The 14,779-nt window shown below is 41.0% G+C and overlaps 1 long non-coding RNA gene across 1 annotated transcript; it reads right to left on the minus strand.

Moving 5' to 3' along the window:
- Positions 1 to 4,504: 4,504 nt before the first annotated feature.
- LOC128784443 (uncharacterized) lies at positions 4,505 to 6,384 on the minus strand. The gene is made up of 3 exons (XR_008429487.1): positions 6,298 to 6,384; positions 5,674 to 5,789; positions 4,505 to 4,571 (listed from the first exon to the last, which is right to left on the minus strand). It is a non-coding gene; the product is annotated as an uncharacterized LOC128784443 (long non-coding RNA).
- Positions 6,385 to 14,779: the final 8,395 nt, after the last annotated feature.

Genomic DNA, 14,779 nt, shown 5'->3' on the forward strand with positions numbered 1-14,779 from the left:
TTTTAGTCTACCCTTTTCCTTGTTTAGACTTTGCTATTTTCATTTATTCTGCAGAGAGTTCTACAAATACTTCATGTTTCTGTTGTCCCTTCTTATATACCTTTACTAATAATCCAATAAATTGAATCTTTCCTGTTGAGTTAAACCCCTACACTTGTTGGGGTTTGTTTGAGACCTGGTATGTTCTGCATCCATTGATGCAGATGAAATTTAAGGTTCTATATAGAACTTTCATTCCAAACTACTCTATGCTGGATTTTACTTAAGGAAAAAAAAGTCTCACTGTACATTTGCATCAAATCGTCAGTAATGATAAACTAGTCAGCACCTCTCCACTCACAGCAAGTCCTCCTCAGATTGCACCCACTCAACCTGTCCTCTCTCAGGTTGTGTTTAATGTTTTATTACTGCTATTTTTCAATGCCTCTTGTCCTTCACGTTTCTTCAACAGCAGCACTGCTATCCCTATGTGGCTTCCAGGATGGGCCACTGCTTGGCCAATAACACTGTGAGGAGAGGATGAGGTGGTTTCTCTCTTTCCAAAAATGCTCTAGCCAAAGCAGGTCACAGCTGAAGGCATTGCCTTTTCCTAGCCTGGCTTCTGTGTGCTCTTCTGACATCCTTCAGACCAGACTAGCTAGAGCAAAGAGACTGGGAATTCTAAATCCTTTAGCAGACCATATAAAGTGATAACCTTCCCTTTAAATAAGCATTCTGTTTTATTATGAGAGCTCTGTAGCTAGACAAGTTGCTGCTGCACACAGAAGATTTAGTCATCTTAAGTGAGAAAAGAGACTTGCTTTTCAAACCAAAAGAGGATTCTTAAAATTTTATTTAGGACAAAGCTTAAACTATTAAGCTATTCCAGTGTGGGTGTAAAATACAGCAGCAGATCCAGTACAATATTTTTCAAATAAACCTGAGAAGCAGACTCCTTGCAATTTCAGATCAGATTTGAAAGCAATTTCTCAAGGCACTTCTGTGGCAAGGAGTACATGAACTCAGAAAAGCAGCAAGGTGAGTGAACAAAGGAGTCAAAGCTAGGGTAGACAAATGTACAGACTTCTGCAATGAAAACACATTCAGTAACCCATAAAACATACTGATAGGGCTGAAATCAGCAGGTGTAACAAATATAGATAACATTCCACAGGCCACGCACCCCATGGGCATAATCTGCCCAAGCACAGGTTTTTTTTTTTTATTTTTCTGGGAGTCAAGAACAATTCAACATTTCCTGAGATTCTGGGACATAAACAAGCTGTCAGAATTACACTTGGTGGCAGTCCTACTTTGTTTTGCTCATTTATTTTTATGTGTAGGACAAGGTAAGCACCTATAAATATTTTCCTGCCCAGAGAAGGAAGGGGGATAGTTGCTGCTTCAGCAGCTTGAATTGCCTCACATGAAGGAACTGTCCTTGCTCCTGTGCTCAAGCAGTCACGCAGTTAACACTTATGCAAATGCCTGTCCATATACCATGGAACCTCCAGCTGGACCCTGTGCAAAATAAAACTGCTTGCAGTGCCCAAAACCCTGCCCCCTGCCCAAGCACATGCAGCTGGAACAGAGCATGACGACGCCACTGTGACTAATGAATGCAGGCTATCAAATAATCAAGGAACTTCCGACCTCAAATGAGTTTGGGAAACCCTACCACTGTACTTTGGGAAATTATATTCACTTTTTGTCCTGGATGCTTATGGATGTGGCAGTGCCAAAGAATTAAAATGGGAAGGGTCAAGTTTGCTTAACCCTTAAATACTTGTTTGCTGGACACTGTTTCCAGCAGGAAAGTCTGGACTGCACATTTAAAGAAAAAAAAAAAAAAAAACCAAAAAAAAAAAAAAAAAAAAAAAAACAACAGAAACATGGCTAAATCCTATGAGTCTATGAGTAATAGAGCAGCTTAGGAAATGTGTAAAAACTACTCAGAAACAGAACAAAACAGAACAATCATTATTTTTGCACTCTAGACTGTTCCTAGTGGCTTGTTTGCAGACCCCAGTAGGTTTCTTGATGCTTCTCTGGCTGTTACCTCCTGGGATATTCCTGTGACCATTCAGCACCACGGAGCTAAAAGCAAAACCAGCTGGCGTATGAGGCTTCCTTATGCTAGCTGCAACAGTGAGTATTTTTCAGAATATCTGTTATCCCGGAGATCAGGCAGGATCCATGAAGATGAGGTGGTTTGCACAACTTTATCCAAATATTGTAGATCCAACTGCATTCCATGCACACTCCTGGGCTTCTCCTCCAGAGGCTTATTTCTGTAATAGCACAATGTTCCCCTTCTAGTCTATAAACTAAGAGAGGAATCCTTGAATAGAGATTCCCCTTAGAGTTTGGAGTTCTCTAGCTCCCCTGAAGGACTGAGTTTAACAGTGCCATGTCAAGTTATGTCAAGCCCATGCTTGTGGAAGATTCTCATTCACTTCCTCTTTTTTTTCCTCCCCTGTTTTTAAGGGAAAATATCCAAAGACAATTTAAAGGACTGAATATGGCTGAAATTACACTGGAGGGAACAATCTGTTCCAGCTCAGAAGGTGGTGGGAAGAGAGTCCAAGGAAAAGCAAATTGTCTATCTCCAATTGTAAAATGGAAGAATAACAGTATTAATTGTGTTCCATTCTGTATGCAAGGGTTTGGCAAACCTGTCCTGGCTGCTGTGTTACCATCAAAGCTGAAATGCTAAGACATATACCCAATGAGAAATTGTAAAAGCAGAGCAGCAAAAAGGATGCGGGGGTTGCAGAAGGGAAGATTTGAAAGGCTAACTATGAATGCAGCTGGGCTTAAACACATCTGCAAAAGAAAAGGGACAGTGATTTTCTTATCAATATTTGAAGGGTCTGCATACCAAGGGGAGTTACCTCCTTTGGGAGAAAGGATGAAATTAGCAACAGTGGATGAAACCACAAGGTGAATTTAAACTGCCCATTGTCAAGGGGAAAAAACAAAACCTTATTACAAAGGAAGAAATTTTAGGAATTGCTTGGAGTGAGGAGAGCTGATCCAACAGAAGCACGTTTCTTGGCTCAGTTCTATACAGCCAGGGGTACACAGTAGCTGACCTAATGGGGTTTTTGCCTCTGTTCACTCCATGTTCAGGATTAAATGATCACAAATTCACTATTTGTATGTATTTATTAAAACAGTTTCCAATTGTACTCCCAAGACAGAGTTGGGGTTATTCAGCCTGGAGACAAGACCTTATAGCACCTGCCAGCCCCTAAAGGGGGCTACAGGAGGACTGGAGAGGGACTTTTTACAAGGATATGTAGCAATAGGACAAAAGGAAAAGGCTTAAAACTGAAAGAGGGTGGCTTTAGATTAGATATTAGGAAGAAATTCTTTCCTGTGAGTGTGATGTGGCACTGGAAGAGGTTACCCAGGGAAATTATGGATGCCCCATCCCAGGTGGTGTTCAAGGATGGATGAGGCTTTGAGCAACCTGGTTTAATGGAAGGTGTCTCTGCCCATGGTTGTCAGTACATGATCTTCAAGGCCCCTTCCAACCTAAACCATTCCATGGTTCTATGGCTGACCCTCTGCTCCGTGTCCCACAGCCTGGTATCACCTCACTTTCCTCTGTTGCCAGCACAAGTGCTGCTTCAATTATTAATGAAGGAGTGGGATTTTTTGAAGCTTTTCTTATCCAAATATATTAAATATGTCTTGGAGTTGTACTACTGTGTAATTAAATTTAATGCATTTGAGTTGGAGGCACAAATAAGGAGGATGCTGCAGTAGCCGTGTAATGATGGGATTTTTCTCCAGCTGATGACACACACTGGCGTGTTTCCAATTTTCAAATTGTAACTCTAATGGTTCATTCCTGTTCTTTAACAGGGGGCATGTGTGAGACAGAGACACAGTGTGCAAGCACTGAGCTGCTTGTTTTGTAAAAGTCAGGGGCAAAACAGCATATGTGAACCCGGATCAATAGCTCACCCCAGAAATTGGGTGGGGGGACATTCAGAAAGCAGACTTCAGGTGGTAATTTGTTATTCAGTTTGGACAGTACAGAGCTTATCGATCTCCCTTGCCAGAACACACAGACATTATGGGAACTTGGAACAACATATCTAAACATCAAAAGAGCAGCAGGAGGATGGGAAAATTAGGAGTCCTGTCCTAGACAGCTGCAGGCAGGAGGTTCACCATTCTTCAGCTTCATGTTTGTGTTTTTCTGGAGCTCAGGAAATTTCCAGTCTGGACAGTGAGGTGGGTAGCACTGACTTACTTATTTTGGAGAACCACCTACAAGTCCCAGTAAGTAATGTTACCCCCATGCCAGGAAGCACTTTGAAGAGTGCAGACCATAAAATAGGATCTGGATCACATCTTTTCAGATTCACTGAAATAGTTCATGTATTTTGACACAGGAACATCTGCCCCACATTTTCCAGATTACGTTTTGTGGGAGCTTGGTTCTCCATTAACTTCATATTAGTGGGAATGTTAATGAACAATCAGTGAATTCGCTGTGAGGAAAAAGAAGGTCTTGCTCTTACAGAGTCTGCCTTTATTTATCTTGTATCATGCCATTTTCTTTGCTCACGTATCACCTGCAGAGGATAAGTCAAGCCGGATGCACCATTTCAGCAGCCTGGTATTTAAGCACATATTTACAGGAAAGGGGTATTCCCTGGGCAGCTCTTGACTCAGGATTCAGACTCTGCCAGGCTGGCAGGCCCAGGAGTTTCAGCCATTATACAGGGCCAAAACACAAGGCTCGTCTCCTGTCAAGCATTTGGGTGGATGCCTGATTTATTTTCAGAGGCAAATTTTTGGCTTGAATCTTGCATTTTAATGCCATGCATTAAATTAAACAGTACATAGAGAACATCAAGGAACCAATTCAGCTGTCTTGTGATGAACTGATTCTACCTACCAGGTGCCAGGTATGTCTCATTGCCTTGAAATTTTTCAACACCACAGAACATTTTGATTTCTGTTCCCCTCATGGTGGGCTTCTTGGGCACAAGGTATAAAGCACAAATGGCAGAAGTGTCCTCCTTACAGCAAAAGTGTCTCTTCAAAATCAACATGCTCTAGGCACTTCTGTCATTTTCACTCCCAAAATGCCCTTCACACAACTTCTGACTTCAGTAAACAGTATGTTGCTAAGAAGTGAGTTGTGTTCATAATAACTCTATGAGGCAACCAGGAAAGGAGATGCATTTTTCCCACTGCCTTTTCTCCCTTGGACTGTACAATCCCAAAATGCCCTATAAATAAAACCAGACACATATAAACATACAGGCTCCAACCTCTGCCAAGCAGTCCGTGATGAGACTTCCAGTGGCACGCGGAGCCGGTCTCTTCAACCCAAAGATCACAAATCCCTGGTCTCAATCTGCTCCTCATTATAACCAGTGCAACTAGTTATGACTTCTTGCCCACACATAGTTTCTACTGAAAGCATACATGTCCATTCCAAGTCTTCCTTTATAAAGGCAGGTTCTTCAATGTTTTTTCTCAGACTGTCATGGGATTTTGATTGTTCCAGGTATTAAAAGCCAGCCTCAGTCAGGAGAGTACACTGGCACAGTGCCTCGGGAAATGGCAATAAGAAGATCACTAAGGACCAGATTCTGGACCTGGCAAAGATAAGCTGTCTTCCTGCTGGAAATATGTTAGAGTGAAAACAGAAGATTTTCCATTTACATTGATTTACCAGCGGTTTGAAGGACACTATGGTCCTTTGGCAAGCTCTCCTTTTCTTAGTACAAACAGGGACACGGGTAAAAGTTACTTGGAGCAGTTTTTCTTCTACAGCATGCCTGACAAACACATGGAAACAAAACAGTCTAAGAAATACTGAAGAAAAAATGGGCATTAAAATTAGTACTTGACAATGTATGAAAGGCAAAAACACATTAAAATTTTAAAGAAAACCATGGACCATGAAGACTGTTTTGGAGTTTTGTTTTCTGCAAGTTTTTGCACTTGAAGTAACAAACTTCAAACCATGGATATGGGAAAGGGTCATTCCTGGGCTTACAAGGGAGTTTTTCTCAAACACTCATCTGATTCTGCATGCCTGATACCTGACTCATGAATCTGCACATCAGATCATGATAGATCTTTCTTCCCTCCCCTTTCTTTCCTTCATCCATCAAACACCAAATGCTTCTCTAGCTTCCTATATACCCTTCACTTTCCGTTCTGCAGGTCCTGCCACTATGCAGCAGTCCTTGCTCCTGGTATCTCCTCACTTTATCAAACTTAATGCCTACTTTCATATATGCATTTTGAAATGCCTTCCTTCTTTGCCCATGACTCTCTCACCATGTGAAAGCTCTGTCACAGTTAGTCACTGCTTGCATGTCCCAGGAATTGCTGTGTGGGCTTTGCAGGCTGCCTCCCACCCTACCTGTGGCCAGTCTAAGGATGCTCATTCATCCTCCCTGCCCTTGAACCCATGGAATTGGAAACCTTGACGAAGTCTTTCCTTGGTGATACCTCACAAGGGAGACCTGCCAGGGCTACATGATGTGCTAGCAGCCATCCTCATGAGGAATATGCACGTTTTGGGAAGTATTCTGATCCACATTTGTTCTAGTCTGTGCCCAGACACACATTTCTTCTTTGCTCTGGGTTGTGCAAGCACATCTCTTAGAACTTTCTCACAGATGACCAGGGCAGAGCAGCAGCTATTTGGGATTTATTGGTGTGCATTAGCTCAGCGACCCTGCATGCACCACAGAAAGCTGCAGTGCCCTGTAATGTATTAATAGACACTATAAAAACTTGTGGCTGGAAGAGAGGGGATAACTTTCACCACTCAGCACCTTCATGCTCCTAATGGTAATGACTGTTCCCTCATTCCTTTCTCTCATCAGCAGCTCTCAAGGAAGTATCATTAAGATGGCATATTCCAGTAAAAGAAAGACATCAGGCTCAGTTCATTTAAAAGACATATTTCAGTAAAGCTAATTTAACATTCAGATCAAAGGTGCCCTCAGGGATTCTTGTGCCTGCCCTGCATGGCTCTAATACTCAGCTGTAGCCCATGTTTGCGCAATATGGGTGTGTAAGATCTGGAGATGCCCAGTGAGTGTGGATTTTCTTAAAAGATTCTTAACATGTCAGCCTTTTATTGCATTCCACAATACAGTGGTGTTCTGACATATGTTAGAATGGTATAAATTAAATTACATAAAGCAATCAGTTCTTCACTTGTAGCCCAATTTACAGTACTTGCTTCCCAGGTGGAAATTGAGAGTACACTTGATATTTGGATCCTCAGTGGACTCAAAAATTAGTAAGAAGAAAATTACATTACAGAGATATCAAACTTCACTGGAAAAATATTTTATATTTTAGTAGTATTCCACTTGTTTCTTTAAGTGATTCAGTACTTCAAGTAAATACTTTGGATAGCCTTAATTATTCTAAAGAAAAACATTTGGATTCCAGTGATATTTAGGAACCAAAACACAAGTAAAGCAGTGACTATTAACTAGATAAATAATAACAGCTCCTTTTGCAAATCAAGCTGTTGGGCTTTGTGATCTCTCTAGGACCTTCACAGCAGAATTCTGCAGGCTCTGAAGAGAGTACCTGTTCACATGTCGTATCTAAAAAAGAAGGTGGGAAGTAGCTCCATCACTAAGTGAAAAGGACACTACATTTCCTGCAGAACACCTTAAATTTTAGTAAAACAATTCTGTGAGAAACACAGTATTTATAATACTGGAAGTTACAGCAAAATATCAGCACAATTGTTTAGTCAACTAGTTCAGACAGCAAAGTATCTAGATGTAAAAGACAATTTACATAGCTGGAGGTAACGTAATTCATATACTGCATTTTGTGGATCTATCATGGCTTGCACTGTTTTAAGAATGAAGATACAATCAACAGCTGGACATGTGAATCACCACCTTACATGAAATGAGTAGAGGGTGGGATCCAGCTCAGCAGCCCACTGAAAGACTGGCCCTAAATTCACTGCCACAGCATCAGTGGCAGCAATCACCTTTCCAGAGAAGGAGCAGTTCCTCTGTGCACCTACAATTAAAGTGCACATCTATCTTAATGAGGCAAACTGGATCTCAGCAGGTAATGCCAACCAACACTCCTGGCAAGCCATAGCCACAATATCACGACTGATATTTAAGGGTTCCATCAGCCAGTGTGTCTGTGTTACTTGTTTGCACCTCCTTGCCAGTCGATTGCTCAAACAACCTTGATTTAATGCTGGACTATTATGCATCAAGAAAACAATTTTGCTTATTTCACACAAAATTAGACCTACTGGGGAATGTCTTTTACAGAACTTTTGCTTCCACCCATTAAAGCTTTTCTAATTAGTCAAATATAACTAAACAAAACCTGACAGCAAAAATCTTAAGTTTGCCATTGAGAAATAATTGCATATTTCTAGAAATATAGCACATATTCAATAACAGACTTTCATGCTAATTCATGCACTGCATAATGTTTTCCACTTTGATGGTTATGAATTACACACTGTAACTTAATAACTTGGAAAAATGTGCTATCCCAGGAATAACAGAGGAAAAACATAACAGTAGTCACCTGTCAGATGTAATACAGAGTTGTAACAAATAGCAACTACAATATTTATGAATATATGTTTTTATATATGTAAAACTTCAGGGCTGCAGCTGTTTGATTTTGCCAAGTGTATGGAAAGCAAAAATATTTTAATCATCACTCTCCTGGAGCTCACCTATTTCACAGCTCTGTGGTACTGTCTGCCATACACTGATGAACCCGTGAGCCTCTAGAAAGTACAAATATATTTGAGTTAATCCCTGCCACCACATAATGCTGCAAATCCAGAAGAGATGACCCACATCTTTCAATTCACAATTCATTCCATCAATGTCCAAGCATAAATGTAGGAAAGTTCTTATGGATTCATTTTACTCTTGAGTTTCTGTTTACATGCTACTAGAGAAATAAGAGTAAAAAAATAGCCCAGAGAAATATGGCCAAATCACTGACTGGAACACACAAAAAAGTGAAATTGCTTTTGTCTTCCTTTTGTTTTCCATTTCCTTTGTATTGATCATCAAAGTGATGGAAGTTTTTTTTGAAGAGGGGAAGGAAAGAAAGAAAGGATGAAGTGCCCCCACCATCTTCTACAGTGTCTATCACCTGATAAAATGCTTTTTAGCTGTAAGGCTCCCCAGAGATGATGCTCTCTTGGTAGAAAGTTCCTACAAAGCCACCTTTGCAATATGGTGTATTGGTTTTGGTCAGCCCATTAAAAAGATGCTATTTCACTGGGTTACAGCTGACGGGAGACAGGCTTTGGATGATGACCAGTGTTAATTGTGGGCAGCAAGTGCATCTTTAAGCAGTAAGCAGAAGCAAATCAAGTGGAAAGGGCTCACTATTGCTTGGAAGTTTAAACTGAGGAAAAAGATAGTGGAAGAGGTTCAGGTATTAATGCATGGAATATGGAGCTTTATATAATGGAATTTGCAGTGATGTGTGTCAGGATGCAGTAAAATTTTACCTACAGAAAAACCAGCCAAATTGTGACTCAGCTGACCATAATACAACATAATATTGTCTCAGAACAAGCTAACCTATCAGCTAGCAGAGCTGAAATGAAAATACTCAGAGCAAAGTAAGTTTTAGTAAATCGAATGTCTGCAGATGCCTCTTGTGGTATAAAAGGTCGTTGTCAGATATATAAATAGTTAATATTTATAGCAGAGAGCAAGACATGGAGAAGAACTTTTCCCTTTAGGTTTCACTAAAATAAAGCATAGATTTTTAGACAGGTTTCTTTAAATAAGGCTGCAGAGCTCCTCCTTAAAGCATCAGAGGCCTTTAATTACTTCAGCACAAAAGCTTAGGGACACTTTCCAACAGTTCAGCCTCTGGTGGGAAATAAAGTTTCCACAAAATCAACTTTCTATTCAAGGAAAAAATCAAATCAATTTTGCCCAAAGCATTCAGGTCTCCTTTGGGAAAATAAAACCAAAATATTTTCTTCACTACATCGACTTGACCCAAACCAAATATTTCAGTTTATTTTTTAGCTGAACAAGAATATTTTATTTCAACTCAGTTCAACTTGAAACTGCCTCTGGGTGTGCTGTCATGGTGGATATAAATTGCCCAGGAGAATCTGGGAATAAGACAATTTGCATCACAGCTGGTTAGCTGGCTCATAAGAAAATATTATTAATACAACAATATTAAAGTATCATATTTAGAACAAGAAGACTGAAGCAATATATTTGGATACTTCCAAATCAAAGTCCTTCATAACTTTTCCTCACACTAAAAAAACTTCATATGGGGAAAAAAATGTTTAAACAGGTAAAATCACACATGAGAAAAATAAGTAATTCTGACTCTAATTTCCAGCCAACTAATCATTCCATCAGTTTTATGCCACAGTAATTCCAGTGAGTTCCACTGGAATGACACAACCTAAAAGGGTTGAAGGTACAGTGTTACCAATCTGACCTCAGTGCATGGGTTTAGGCAGATAAAAGATGTCTTTAAGGTGCTCTGGGTTCTCTCTCACATTTAATTTCCCCTTGGCACTGTAAGTATGCACAAGAACTTGTAGATCCTGAAATAATAACATAGTTAGAAAGGATGAGACCCTATAAATCTTCAGGAATATGGCACATGTTTCCAAAACCCGTGGAAAATTGAGACAATCAGGTTTTTAAAAGCAAGCTATGAAATCAGCTTCACCTGGGATTGAACTGAGATATAAACTAGCATTAGTGTGTGGGACAGACATGAAAACTTTAGAGAGCTTCAGTTATAAATATACATATATATATATATATATATATATATATATATATTCTTATTACTTAGAAATTATAGTTATACTGAGTTATTCCAGCTTTCCCTTCAGCCTCAACTTCTAATACTCAGTTGTCATTCAAAGGCAATCCAAAGCAAATTAATACAGACATCCTGTTTCACAGCAAAGACCCCTACAACGCCACGCCAGTTACTTACCTCAGGCTTGTTGTCATCAGGACACAGGGCTCTGGTGCTGCAAGACCCAGCTTGCTCAGGATCATCACCTGTGAACAGCAAGGCTGAGGGATGCTGTTCCAGCATGATTTTCAGGAGGCTCATGTTGAGCTGTTCTCACCTCACTGCAGTATCATGGGTCTAGAAGGCTGAGAGGTCCAGAATGAGCTCAGCTGCATCAAAAAGAGAGGAGAATTTTTAGTTATTAGTCCTGATTTGTAATAGCTAGCCTCTGCTTCACGTCCAACAGCCCCTGATGAATGCTAACAGGGACACCAAACTGCAGTAGTCTCAACAACACCACAAATTATTCACGTTTCACTTGCCTCACTTTTAGATATCAGAGTGATTGATTAACATCTTCAGTTACTACTACATTTACTGATTACAAAATCTATTCAGAACACCAGAGAGCAATGGCAAACTCAGAAAACGGGGATTTTTACACCTGAAACAATCCCAAGAACACCAAATTTGAATTATGTAAACTAGGTTTTTAACTACTCCTCTTTCAGATAAAAATTGTTGAAAAGCAGCATTTCTAGGAAGTGTTTATGTGCACCATGCCAAGCATAAAAACCCTACTGAAGAGAACAGAATAATGTCCTACAAAAAAATTTCCAAGCACAGCTAAGGAACAGGGGAGGGGCTGAGATGAATTTGTTACGTTGGTGCCTTCCAGAAATTAAAAAGCAATATGCAGTCTGTTCCCATGCCAGCTGTGTTTCTAGAGACTGCTTTCTGTCTACCACAGACCACATTATTGCCATTTTAAGCTAAGATTTCACTTAATTTACATAGGCTGGGACAGACCGCAGCTGCCTGCTTTTAGCGCAGACGCGCTGCCGGGGATTGCAGGTCGCAGCGTGCGAGGCTCTGCTGCCACAGACTTGCAAGCTTGTTTGTTTAAAATGGAAGAGCGTGGAAGAGCGTACAGTTTTCCAGAGCTTTCCACCTTTAGGAAAAGCAGTGGTCAAGGCTGGTTTGGACACATGACTGATCACCTAGGAGTTCCACACTTAATTCTCAAGGTAGAGCTCAGGCTTGGTTTTGCAGATGGATGAGAGCCCTGGTACCCTCTTTTCGTTGGGCTCTGCAGACGAAGATTGGACATTTCCTTTGCTTGATACCTGCAGTGATACTATATGGAAGGAAAATAATTTTCAGGTTCTTGGGGAGAGGTGAGATGAGTGACTTTTGCAGTCAAAATAAAATAAAAATCCTGAGATAAATAATACAGTAAACTCATGATCAGTTGTACATCCAACATGCTTGCTAGAAGACATAAGATCACAGATTTGTTTCTGATATGTCAACCTGCACAAAACTGTTTTCTGATTTATCAATGCTTCATTGCAAACCTAAAAAAAAATTAATATGCCTGTGCCTCAATTTCACATATGCCAAATTGCTTTCTGTCAAGAAAGCTAAGTTTCCAGAAGGTACTCAGACCCTGTGGTAGATACTCAAGTGTCTACAGCTACACCAAAGTAAACTGTGCAGTCCTTAAATGAAGAGCTTATAACTGTAGCTGCAAAGGTCTTAGGCAAGGCAACATTCAGCTGGCTTGCACTTTATTTTTATGTTCTTGATGTCCTGAATAGAGCTGCAGTTTTAAATGAGTCATTGCACACCCCCAACCATACTGTTTGTCAAGGTCCAACTCAGGCCAAGTTTGGAGGAAATTATCTTCTGTAGTTGGTATGCAAGTATGACTATAAGCCAATTATCTTACTTCATAAATAGTGAACAGCCAGGGCTCATTGATCTCTCCTGCAGGGCAGTGGACTGTTTGCCAGGGTCTTTGCTTTGCGTAGTAGCTCTCAAGGTTACTCCTCAGAGTTGAGAGATCCCTTGACTCAAGAGATTCTCAGTAAGTGAATAATAGCATGCTAAACTCTGAAATCTTAGCTAAGTGACACAAAAGATTGATTGTGCACATATAATCCTTGAGATATAAACCATTGACTTAGTTTGGAATTAGGCACACATAAACTCCCTTCTGAGAAGGCACTTAGAACACAAGGAGGTCTTTTCTGAACCTCATGACTTAACAGGAGAGTCTCTCTCCCTGCCTGTCTTGTCTGACCCAGTCCTCTATGCCATAAATAATCAAGTGCACCTTATCATCAGACCTTATTAAACCCTTCTCACATTTACCATGAAGCTTGGCAAAATCACTGGCTTATATCAATAAACCTGTTGCTACTTCTCTCTTAGGAGTGACATCCATGACACACCCATGACTGCTATGCTATACAGTCAGAGCCTAGAGCCAGCCTTCTAAGAAAACAACAGGATGCCTGGGCTCCTCACAGAGGTTGTATGTAGCCCTAGCCAAGAGGTGCTGTGCCCTGTTCTGCACAGTGGCTGCATGTCACCACAGGCCTTCAGCTGGGCAGTAATTAGTATTGACTCCACGATTGTAGATTGCTTTATTATATCATCTTATACTATATTTTACTATACTTATTAAGAAACTTATTAACTCTTACAGTGAGTCTGATACAGCTTTGACCTAATTGGTCAATCTATCTAAACACTATCTAGTGTTTAATTAAGAAATCACCCTTTGGTAAACAAATCTCCATGACACATTTTACACATGCACAACAGCAGGTGCAAGTGGAGATGAGAATTGTTTTTCATACTTTTCTCTGATCTTCTCACAGCTTTCCCTGGGAAAATGCCTGGGAAAGTCTGTGCCTGCTCTCTGTGGCCACAGAGCTGCTGCCACATCTGCATTCAGCAGAAGTGGAGCCCCCCCTCTGTATCAGACATGCATTATCATGTTCATGGGAGTGGCCATCAAACCCTCTGGAGCATGGATGCCAAATTCACTTGGTGAACACAAGTTCACCAAACACACTTGGTGAACTATTTGGTTATTGTATGAAAGGAGAGAGGAAAATTCCTCTTCTGGCTTCTGGGTGAGACTGCCAGGGCTAACACATTTCTTGCTAAACTCAGCATTATCACCTTTTTTTACCAGTTTGTGTTGTCTGATAGTCTTCTGGCCTCACCTATGGGACTGGGAAACTTTAGTACTGCTATGACACATTTCCAAGTCCCACATGGGCATTAGTGGGAGCTACTGCCTCCTCTGGCCAGTCTTGCTGGATTCACCTGTGAGTAAAACTGGCTCCAAAAAACTACCAAAAAAAGCTTTCTGTAACTGTGCCCCACTGATCTGAATGGGCATCAGTGTGTGTGCTCTGAAACTCACTTTGGTATGGTTTTGGGTCCATGAAGATATTAGCACATGTCAGCTGAGTTGTAGTAACTCTCCACGTGCTTGAAGCTCCCTGGGATCTGCAGCAGGGCTAAACAGTGCTGCACACAGAGCTGAGCTATGGGAGCAGCCTGCAGCTCCCAAGGGTCTGCCAGGACCCACGGGTGCCCAGTGACACTGGCACCTCTCTGAGCTCTCACTGTAAACTTCCCGTTTAAAGCCATTGTCCTCAGCGTGAGGGAAGTCTGCAATATATTTCAGCATGTCCAGGTGAGCAGCAGACCCGCTCAGCCAAACTTTTGACAACTGTAAGTCTCAGAAAGTCTGGGAGCTGGGTTTTTTTAGGTGGCAAATTGAAGACGTGGCTATTTCTTCATGTGTGTCCTGGCAGCAGAGGTATAAGGCAGAAGCAGTGGCAGACTGTTTTGTTTCCCCTTTGCTCTATACACACGTTGCTTTACACAACTGCCTCATTCGGGATGCCTGCTTGGGACAGGCTGCTGGACTGAGCTGTTACATCCATCTCCTGACAAATGAGTATGACATCAG

This window comes from Vidua chalybeata, chromosome 2 (assembly GCF_026979565.1).
Source record: "Vidua chalybeata isolate OUT-0048 chromosome 2, bVidCha1 merged haplotype, whole genome shotgun sequence".
NCBI lineage: Eukaryota > Metazoa > Chordata > Aves > Passeriformes > Viduidae > Vidua > Vidua chalybeata.